The sequence below is a fragment of the Mchenga conophoros genome, linkage group LG3 (genome assembly GCF_057382185.1).
Source record: "Mchenga conophoros isolate Kocher_MC1m ecotype Shallow Benthic linkage group LG3, M_conophoros_male_GT1.1, whole genome shotgun sequence".
Taxonomy (NCBI): Eukaryota; Metazoa; Chordata; class Actinopteri; order Cichliformes; family Cichlidae; genus Mchenga; species Mchenga conophoros.
This window is the reverse complement of record NC_140528.1, coordinates 7,166,599-7,177,783: the sequence shown is the minus strand read 5'-3', so window position 1 is coordinate 7,177,783 and position 11,185 is coordinate 7,166,599. Positions and strand designations below refer to the sequence as shown.

Sequence of the window (11,185 nt, the reverse complement as noted above, 5' to 3'; positions counted from 1 at the left end):
TTCATGTCAGAGGTTTATTACCTGTGCAGGATGGAGCACATGGTCTCAGTCAGGCTGGACACGATCACTCCTACAGGAAGTAAATGTGATTTTATTTCACCTGTGAAATGATGAAAAACAGCAGAATAGCTCACGCTAACAAACGGGTGTTGAAATGTTTCATTTTCTGCTGTTTCACAGGTCAAAAAGGGCGTCGAAGCAAACTGAAGCTGAGCTGCTGCTGCTGTTGTAGTGCAGCATCTGCTGTGTGCTTCATCAGAGAACCTTCTGTACACAGCAGACAGAGGCTGCTGCCACTGAAGTCCATCTGCTAGAGAGCTTTAAACACTGGTTATTGAAGTGGCTTTGATGATACTGATACACAGTCTTTGCTGCTGTCACAGGACAGGGATCCACCAGGGAGTAGTTGTCAGGATAAAGAGCCTTCGCTTCTCTAAATATAAACTGGATACTTGTAGGAAACTTTGGGAAGCAGCATTTTTCCTCATATCGTCTAAACTGAAGTTAGCTCAGGTGCTTCTTCCATACTTGCTCTGCAGAAAGCCAAAGAGTTTGGAGCTCTGCAAACATTTGCAGCACAGCTGGATGTTTGTAACTTTGGTCACCTCTGTATCATCCCTCAGATTCTTTCTGCACAGCTTTGAAACCATGACAGCACGAGTGATGCTGAGGAGACGTCCAGTTTAAACAGACCTTTATTCCTGGAACACAAACACATGAAGTGATGCTGCTAAAGAAGAACATTTAATCGCACTAATGAATCAAGCATCTGTTTGTCTGTCAGTCTGTCAACAGTTCCTCTGATCGACTTCAGACTTGGTGGGTATTTTGTTTTTGCAGCGGTCAAAGTCGATCAGCGTGTTGCTTTGTCTGCTGTAAATCTGCCTGTACAAAGGGAAACATGCATGTTTTAGATGCAAACTCACAACATGGCTGCATTTTTGTGATTATGTGTATTTTATATTGATTTATTCTATTATGTTTTGTATATGAATCTTTACAAGTGTGTCGATACAAAGGCTTGATTAAAACAAAGGTCTCAGCTGTGCTGTTAGGGATGCTCTCATATTTGTTTCAAATGTAATAAATCAAAGGATTTCAGGCTTTTCATCCTTTTATTTGTTTGGTTCTAACAGCAGCTGGATAAAAACATGCAGGTGATGAATATAATTGTGTGATATTATGAGCATTGTGAATAAAGAAAGAGCAGAGATAGTAAAAAGGAAACAGGTGATGGACGTGAGATTTTCAGAACAAAAGCTCCTCAGTGAGACGATCACCTGGACACAAGGTCAGGCAGCTGGGACTCATCTAGAGAGCAAAATGGAAAAGTGATCTGTGCAGAACATCACTGTTGATTGCAGTTATTTACATCAGACTTCTTCTCTGAGATAAGAGCACCATTTGTGGGAAAGATGACAGTATTTCCAGGCTGGATGCTGTTTGCAGGGAGAACTGAATGAAAGTCTCCTGCACCTCAGCGCTGAGGTCCACACCTGTGAACACAGATGAGGTCAATCTGCTGCAGCACGTAGAGCTTTACTGATCAGCAGGTTCAAAGGATTCAGCAGAGCGTAGAGTCAGAGCTAAATGCCACATCACCATAGAGTTTGTTAACAACAGCTTTCTTTGCCCTTTGTCTCGATGGACTGAATCAGGGATACTCGTCATACTTCACCTCAACCACGTCACTGAGAGACCCCAGCCTGACACAGCAGCAGAGATGATGAAAGCAGAAACAGCAAACAGATGCTTCAGTTGTGTTTCTCTCTGTGTGTGCGCTCACGCCCACTTGTGTGTGTGAACTTTCCACGTACCTCAGCTTGTTTCTCCAACATGAGCCATCAGGGCTGAAAAACATCACTAACACATGAATTCTTTCTCTTTTTGTTATCACCTGTGATCATGTGTCTCATGTTTCTGTCATTCACCAGTTCTTGTATAGTTACGTGTAACTAGACTTCTGTGGGACGTAAATGATTGTTTTGTATGCAGATCTGTACAAAGGATGGAAACACTTGATTAGAAAGGAGATCTCAGCTGTGTTGTTGTGGATGGACTTCAACGTATTTGTTAAAAAAGAGAATAAAGCAAAGTGTTTTAGCTGTTTGGGAGTTTTTGTTTGATTCCATTCAGTTTTATTTCTATGGAGTCAAATAATAAGAAAGGCTCTAGAACAGCCCTGAGTTTGTCCAGGTGACACTCCTCTGAAGAACAAAGACAAAGAGGAAGAAGGGGATTCGTTTTCAAGTCTTGTTTCTTTCAAAATAAAAGCTGAAATGTTTTGGAAGCATGATAATATTTCAGCCAGGATGCCGTCTCCAAGGAGACCTGCACCTCAGCGCTGAGCTCCACATCACGCCCTGTGAAAGCACAGATATAAATCTGCTGCAGTGAGAAGAACTTTACCCAACACAAGTGTAGAAGTAGACATTTGACTTTACCTACAACCTGTTAACAACAAAGCTTTCATTGCCTCTGCTGTTGATGTCATGTAGGACTAATCATACTTCACATCAGCCATGCACACGTCAGAGGATCTCCAGGCTTTCAGTGATAAAGCCAAGCAGATGATGTGAACATAGCAATAGTAAAACATGCATCATAATCAGCTGTATGTGTCGACTATGTGGCACCTCAGTCTTGTTGGCATGAAGAAAAGTTGTGTAACATGTAGCATAAGGGCTGCAAAGACATCATGTAGACAGCAGTCGTCTGTTAGTCGTAACGTATCTCCTGTTAAAGAGTTAAATGTGCGTTCTCCATCTCTGTCCTCTCACAGCTCGCCGTACACCAACTCCAGCTGTGGTAACCATGGCTGTGCCCATCAACACGCTGAAGCTGAGACGCCACCCGTCAAAATAAAAGTCTTAGTTCTGATATTTTGTAATGAGTTTGTAGATTTCCCACAGCTGATCGTAACAGCAGGCTGCCGGTTTGGAGAAGCCAGTTCAGGAATACTGGTACAGAAGCTAAACAAAGTCCTGCTGTGAACAGCAGCAATATGGATTTTACACATCCATCCATCTTTTCAGCTCAGGGTCGTGTGTGTGTTTGCACCATGTTTACAGAAACTGGAACGTGACTCCACTTGTGGACAAAATGAGCGTCGCCAAGAGTTTGAAGGCGTTTTGGAGACTAAACATGGTGTTTTAGTGTCAGGGGTACGATTAGGTTGTTAGGTTGTTAACCTCTGCTGCCACGCTGACGGCGTATGCGGCCAAACGGAAGAAGACAGTCTATATTCTTAGCAGCATGCACAGTGTGGTTCAGACTGATAACACTACCAAAAGGAAGCCAAACACTGTCACCCTTTACAACAAAACAAAGTGTGGCGTGGATGTGATGGACCAGATGGTTCGGGAGTACACTGTCCGCAGAGGAACACGGCGCTGGCCAGTTGCCGTGTTTTATAACATGATTGACATGGCAGCACTGAATGCACATGTGCTGTATCAAGCATGCACCGGGACGAAGGAAAGACGGGTGGACTTCCTGGTGGAGCTTGCAAGGGAGTTGGCTCACTCTCATGTAGCTGCAAAGAAGGCAAGAAAAGAACAGTTGCTTTGGACACAACCCTCCACAACGAGCCCTGGAAAAAGAGCCATGTGTCAGGTCAAACACAACTGCAAGAACAATCATGCCACTGTGCGATGTGTTCACTGCAACAGATACACATGTGGTAAATGCAGACTACAGATACCATGGCAGTGCCAGGATTGTGAGTGATTGCTGAAAATGTTGAAATGTACTCACTCACTTTTTATTATTATTTGTAAATATGTGTACAAATGGTTGGTTTTTTGTACTGTTTTTATCAATAAATCTCAGCAACAAAGGACATACACCCATGTGTGTTGATTTCTCCCTAAGACGGCAAACTGAAACACTCCAAGTTGGTGACTTTTGGAGATTTATTTCCCTGGATGATTGAGAATGCATCAAGATGAAACACAAAAGCAAGTTCACAGCTTTTAGCAGCTCCAGCACCCCCTCATTCACACACCCCCACTCCCCTCCCTCCAGAATTCCCAGGTAACAACCTAATATACATATGAATGACTAGCCAATTTAGCTTCCAATTGGCTGAAGCTAAAGCTTAGCTAAAAGCCATTTGGCTGCTCTCCGGGTTTTAAAGGTAGAAAGGTAGAAGCCTGGGACTCCTTTAAAGAGCTTGAAGAGGAACATGTGGGACGTTTGCAGGGGAGAAAATTAAAGGCTGAAAAGAAGCTCATGATTGAAAAACAAAGTAAGTATTGCAAGCTTATGATTGTCTCCCAAGGCGTTTCTCACTGGATGCAAGAGGAAGTGAAGGACATTAAACCAGTCTTAACAAAGGAAGCCGAGGCTAAGGCAACATTATATCCCAGCCTGAAGGAATTCCTGAGTGCCCCACCCCCTCCTTATATCTGTCCAGTGGTGACTTTGGAGGGTGGCACTCTCTGGGGGCCGGAAGGAAAGACAGGAACTGTTAAAGGAGGACTTCTGGACGTACAGGAGAATCCTGTACCATCGACGTCTGCTCGGAGTACAGAGGGGGCAGACACAAGAGTGGGGCAGCCTCAATCAGCGGCAGCTGGATCACAGGTAAGTCAGCCCCACCCAGCTGCTGGGACATCACAAGGAAGCACTACACGGGGGGTGATCTTGGTCCCTCCCTCTATTTTCAGCCCAGATGGAGCTACAGAAGAAGCTCAACCAGTGGCTTCCACGAGTACAGGTCAGGCGACACCACAACAGCTCACCCAGGGAAATCCATCCCAGGAGGTCTGGACCTCAGAGGAAGATTCACCTTCACTGCAGTATCAGAAGGCGCCATTAAAGGCGAGCCAAAAAACCAGTCAGAGGTCGATGGTTGACAACCTTGAGAAAGAACAGTGGCAAGGCCATGTTGTTGGGAGAGTATCTGACAACCGAGACGCTGTGATAAAGTTGGAACGGATGTTGAAAAGACTGGAGGAAGAAGGCGTAGCCTCACCACAAAGCGTAGTACAAACGCTTGAGGCATTGGAAAAGGACTTGGCAGCTTCAGTAAATAAATCACGAAAATCAATGTGAGCCAATGTGGGTTCTCACATTGCACAAAGAGAGCTGAAGTTGATGAGAAGATAAGAGAAGACTTGAAAGCAGAACCTCTGACAGGAGCTGAAGATTGGTTCACGGATGGATGCTGCTACAGAGATGAGGAAGGACTGAAAGCAGGCTACGCAGTAGTTTGCAGAAAAGGGGCTGAATTTGGAGTCAAGGAGGCTGGAAGACTTGAAGGACAGCAGTCAGCCCAAAGAGCAGAAGTAATTGCTCTAAGTCGAGCCCTAAGACTTGCAAAAGGAAAAAGAGTTAACATTTACACGGACTCAGCTTATGCCTTTGGAGCAGCTCACGTGGAGCTGGCCCAATGGAGAAGAGCAGGATTCAGGACAGCTGAGAATGCACCAATCTGCCACAAAAAGGAAATGGAGGAACTTGAGCAGGCCCTGGGAGATCCAGAGGAGGTGAGTATCATAAAGTGTAAAGGTCACTCCTCGGGGACTGGCATGGTGGCCAGAGGAAATCAGGAAGCTGATCGAGCTGCGAAAGAGGCAGCAGGCTATAAAGCATCACGGCAAATGGTGCAAATAGCTGTGGAGGAAGAACAAGGAGTCAACATGCTAGAGGAGGCCAGGAAAGCCCAAGAGGCGGCGGCCCCGGAAGAAAAGGGGGTCTGGAAGAGTCGAGGAGCTTGGGAAGAAGGAGGTCTCTGGCGAGGACCTGACGGACGACCAGTGTTGACCGCCAACCTGGCAAAACAGAAGATTGCCGAAGCGCATGGGCTTGGTCATGTAGGTGTGGCCCAGATGGGGAGACATCTGTGCCATTGGTGGCATCCCTTTTTGAAGGATATGATTAAGGAAAAAGCCAGGACGTGTCTGATCTGTGGGAGACACAATCCAAAGCCAGTGATTAAACCGGAGGCAGGTAAGTTTCCCATCCCAGAGAGACCAGGTGAAGAGATTGTGATTGACTTCACTGACATGATTGATTCAGGGCCAGGAGGAGTTCGATATCTACTGGTAAGTGTAGATGCTCTGACGGGATGGCCCGAGGCATGGCCAACAAAAAGGGAGGATGCAAAAAGTGTGATTAAGTGTTTAATCAATCATTACATCCCCCGGCATGGTTTTCCTAAGAGAATTAGGTCAGACAATGGGACTCATTTCAAAAACAAAGATTTGGCAGAGGTAGAACAGAAGCTGGGGTTGCAACATAGATTTGGCACTGTATATCACCCCCAGTCGCAGGGGAAGGTAGAAAGAATGAATCTAAACTTGAAGAATAAAATCGCTAAAATTTCTGCTCAGACGGGGCTAAATTGGGTGGCAGCCCTGCCCATTGCATTAATGATAATAAGATGTTGTGTTAATCAATCCACAGGGTTCACACCATATGAGCTGTTGACAGGACGACAGTTTCCAGGTCCCTGGACAACAGTCCCGGCGGAAGAAAGTATAAAGAGTAACAGAAAACATATTGAATGTTGGAAAGAATTAAAAGCTCTTGTGTCTAGTTTCACACAACAGGTTGGAGAGGGGGTGAAAGCGGAGGACAGGTCCGTCCCCGATGCCAAGGCGGTGTGGTTGAAGGTCATTAAGAGCGATGGTGATGCGTGGAAAAAACCACCTGGTCTCCTTACATACACCTCCCTCAGCCAGTCTTTCATCATTTCCTCATCCATCCAGCCCTTTTCATTTGCCTTAATGATGATTCCTGCTGGAAACTTCTCTTTAGGCAAAGTTTTTCGCTTAAAAATCACCATAGGCGGCAGTTTCTGTCCATTAGCATGGCAGCGAAGCACAACAGTAAAAGAAGACTTTTCATACCCCGTTGTGCATATCGCTACCGTGCTGGTCCCCTGCTTCTCCACAGTGTGACTCACCGGGATGTCAAAAGTGAGCGGGACCTCGTCCATGTTTGTGATGTGGCTGGGCTGGATGTTTTTGTCGCCGATGTGTTTGCTGCAGTAGGAGAAGATGGCCAGCTTTTCCTTATAATCCGCTGGAAGTTGCTGCGCTACCGTAGTCCTGGTCCGGATGGAAAAATGGCACCGTTTCATAAAACGAAAGCACCAAGATGGACCTCCTTGGAAATGTTCAATGTTCATCTCTTCAGCTAGTGAAACCGCTTTTAGCCGAATGGTGACCGTCGAAACGCTTCTCCCGCTCGTTCTTTGCTCGATGATCCACCGCTCGAGTCTTTCCTCCAACTCGGGCCACCTCGCCTTATGTCCGCGGAAACTCAGCTGCGTTTTCTTGACCTGCCGGAGCTTGTTTTCTAGCTTCCTCCATTTGCAAACCATCGATTCGTTAATCTTAAATTCTCTCGCTGCTGCTCGATTTCCATGTTCCTCTGCGTAGCTGATGGCCTTCAGTTTAAACTGTGCTTCGTAAGCGTGTCTCTTTGCCATTTTCAGGGTTGTTAAAACAACGATGTTCTGCATACCTGTTCTTTTATACAGGTATGTGCGATAAAGTCAACGCACACACTTCACTCTTTAGCGTTCTCATGGTGTTCTCTACTACGTCCTCATTACAACACACAGGGCGCACTGCGCTATAGGGCGCGCCGTACTTTTTGAAGAAAATCTAAGACTTTTAAGTGCGCCTTATGGTTGTGAAAATACGGTATACATTTACATACAGTGACTTGTCTTTGTAACCAAAGGGGGTTGCAAGGGGAGGTGTTTTGTAAACTATTGTTTGATGTTTGTCAATAAAAGGAAGCGAGAGGAGGCCATCATCGGGGTCATTGTCGTGCTGGAAACAGATGAGAGGCCTCCCTTGCGCAAGTAATCGATCGATCGACTGTCTTGTTTTCTTCATGATGAATAAGTCTCTAGAATTAGCGGGGCTTTTGGAAACACAGACCCAACAGAAAACTTTAACCTTGTAGACTTCATTATGTTCCAGCTGCTCTACAGACGCTGTGACCTCGAACTTAAGCAGGTCGTAAAGTATGTGCAGCTCAATAACTTCATAATCAGACCCTGTGGTATTTAGGCAGCAGAACAACTAAGAATAACAACTACAAATAATGTTTTTAGGTTTCTGTTGTACTGCAAGGTTCTGTACATGTTAGGATGCCTGGGTCATCGACCCAGGGTTTTTGAGTTTATGATATTATTTATACTGTCTAGTTTTTGGTTTCTTTGAGTTCTGTCTTATGGCTTAGGTCTCTGTCTTCTTTAGTTGCTCTGTGTCCCCTATCACCTGCATCCCCTTGTCTAGTTCGCGTCTATGTGTATCCTAAGTTCCTATATCCCCGTGTTCCAAAAAGCAGGAAGTGACACAGCTAGAAAGTGTGTAACAGCTGAAGTAAAATGTAATGCAGAGTTGAATCTGCACTTGGATCCATCTGTGAAAGGTCCACATGTAGGGATCACATGAGTCCTGATGTTTGTCAGTCCAGCTTGATAACTCCATCTACTGTGGGCTACATATACTGGGCTGGTAGCTCCACAGTGTTGGAAAGAAACTATTAAATGTGCAAAGTTTAAAATCAGAGGCTCTTCTAACACAGGAGCCATGTTGAGTTTAGATCACAGCCGACCACCGGCAGTCTGAAATGGAATGAAGCCCATTGACAGCCAGCAGGTCTAAACAGGAATGCACCCATTTGTATGTGTGGCAATGATGTGGCTGCAGCTGACACAGGATTGGTTCAAACTAAACATCAGACACATTTCACAGAGTTCACAAATAAACTCACGTTTTTATTTTTGAAGATGATCATAAAGTAGAATTTATGGTCCAGTAGAAACAGCAGGAGGTTTGAGCCCTTCTGATGGCAAGGCAAGGCAAGTTTATTTGTATAGCACAATTCAACAACAAGGTGATTCAAAGTGCTTTACAGAGACATTAGAAACAAAAACGAATAAAAAGCATGATTTAAAATTGATTAAAACAAACAAACAAACTAATTAACAAACAAACAAACAAACAAAACAGTATATAAAATCAAAACAGATCAGAACAGTAGATAAAATCAGTAGTTAAATGTAAGTTTTGAAATTTAAGCTTAAAAGTGTGGATTTGGTGCTTTATTCAAATGCAGCTGAGAACAGGTGAGTCTTCAACCTGGATTTAAATAAACTGAGTGTTTCAGCTGATCTGAGGCTTTCTGGGAGTTTGTTCCAGATATAAGGAGCATAAAAGCTGAATGCAGCTTCTCCGTGTCTGGTTCTGACTCTGGGAACTGATAAAAGACCGGATCCAGATGACCTGAGGGATCTGGAAGGTTCATACTGGGTCAGGAGGTCACTGATGTATTTTGGTCCTAAACCATTCAGAGCTTTATAGGCCAGCATCAGAACTTTAAAGTCTATCCTCTGACGGACAGGCAGCCAGTGTAAAGACCTCAGAGCTGGACTGATGTGGTCCACTTTTTTGGTCTTAGTGAGGACTCGAGCAGCAGAGTTCTGAATGAGCTGTAGTTGTCTGACTGATGTTATAGGTAGACCTGTAAAGATGCTGTTACAGTAATCAAGCCTACCAAAGATGAATGCATGGACTAGTTTTTCCAGGTCCTGTTGAGACATCAGATGTTTTATCCTTGAAATATTCTTGAGGTGATAGTAAGCTGACTTTGTTATTGTCTTAATGTGTTTTTCTAAGTTTAGGTCTGCATCCATCACTACACCCAAATTTCTCGCCTGGTTTGTGGTTTTTAGATGTATAGATTAGTGATGTGCGATACCACTGATTTCCTTTCCGATCCGATACCAAGTAATATTCAGGGTGGTATCGACGATACTGATCCGATACCGATACTTTGTACAAAACGGATTTTATTTATTGTATCTCAAATTATAGCGTCATAATGATTACAGGACATCAGAATACCTTCTTCTTATCACTTAATAATGCAGAGTTCATCATATAGAAATAAAAAAACTAAAGTTGTGTGCTATTTGAACACCTTGCCTGCCTGGAGGACTAAAGGACTCCGTGAGAGACTCTCACCCTAGCAGCACCTGTCCCTCTCCTCCTCTTCAGTTCGCCTCAACATACGCTCGTCATATTTTGTGATATGATTTACTCTGAGGTGTTTGACAAGGTTAGTGATGTTGCCACAACCATACATGCCAACCCTCCCGATTTTTCCGGGAGAATCCCACCTTTCTCTAGATTTTCCACCCGGACAACAAAGTTGAAAAACCATATCGCAGAATTCATAGCGCGGCCCAGCCAATTCCAGTTTCCAACAATGACAGCAGCGACTTAGTTTTAATATCACTCTTATTTCTCTTTCTGGGTCGCAAAAAAACTTTTAACATATTTTCAGGTGAGAATGTAGCTGTGTAAACTTCAAATATCTGAGCCGACCGACACATCGTCTTCAAACCCCCGCGGTCTTTCACCACTCGGGTTAAACATGATGTACAAGTCACTTTGATAACTTAAAAATGTTCTTGTTTGGCTTTTTCAGTGTTTTATTTGTTCGTGAGTAAATCGGTTTGGCTGAGATTAAAGTTATTAGATTAGATTAAATTAAACTTTATTATTCCCTCGGGAGGGTTCCTCCGGGGTTTTCACACAGCTGAATAAACGTCAAACAGAAAACTGATTAAACAGAAGAGTTTACGTCAGTGTCCGGTTATATTTTAGACAGCAAGGAGCAGACGGCAGAGTTTCACTCCACCGAGGGAGCTCGTGACGTACTACCCGGCTTTCTTTAGACCGCGAAGGCCGGTCCTCAGGTGGAAGCAGCCTCTGAATTTGGACACCCCCGCTGTTTCCGGGCCGGCCAATAATAACGGTGACATTTAACGTATTTTATCCGATAAATAAACCCTGTAAAATATATTTATCCGCCCAAACAGCCCTTTTGAATGTCTCCCTAATTCTGAGGTCTCAAGGTTGGCAAGTATGGCCACAACACCTCACTTTTTTTGCCACATTTATTGCAAACCACGGCTCAGCTGTTTGTGGAGGTAAAATACATCCGCACAATTACGCTCAGCCATTGTTGTGAGTGCGCACGCCAAGGGGCTGCGAGACATTTATACAGCCGTATTTCGCACATGACTATGAAAGGCGGAAGAGGAAGTAGTTCCTTTGAATGTAGGCAATCTGAATGTTATAGTTTCTTTCCACTGTGTTCCTGTTAATGATAAACTACAAATTTACTCTAAATTACTAAAATATCGATA

At 44.2% G+C, this 11,185-nt stretch overlaps 1 protein-coding gene across 1 annotated transcript in view; it reads right to left on the bottom strand.

Annotated features, from left to right (window-relative positions):
• Positions 1-11,185, bottom strand: part of LOC146577113 (protein NLRC3-like) — a 560,242-nt gene that overhangs the window by 60,451 nt on the left and 488,606 nt on the right. The gene's annotated exons all lie outside the window — the stretch shown is intronic.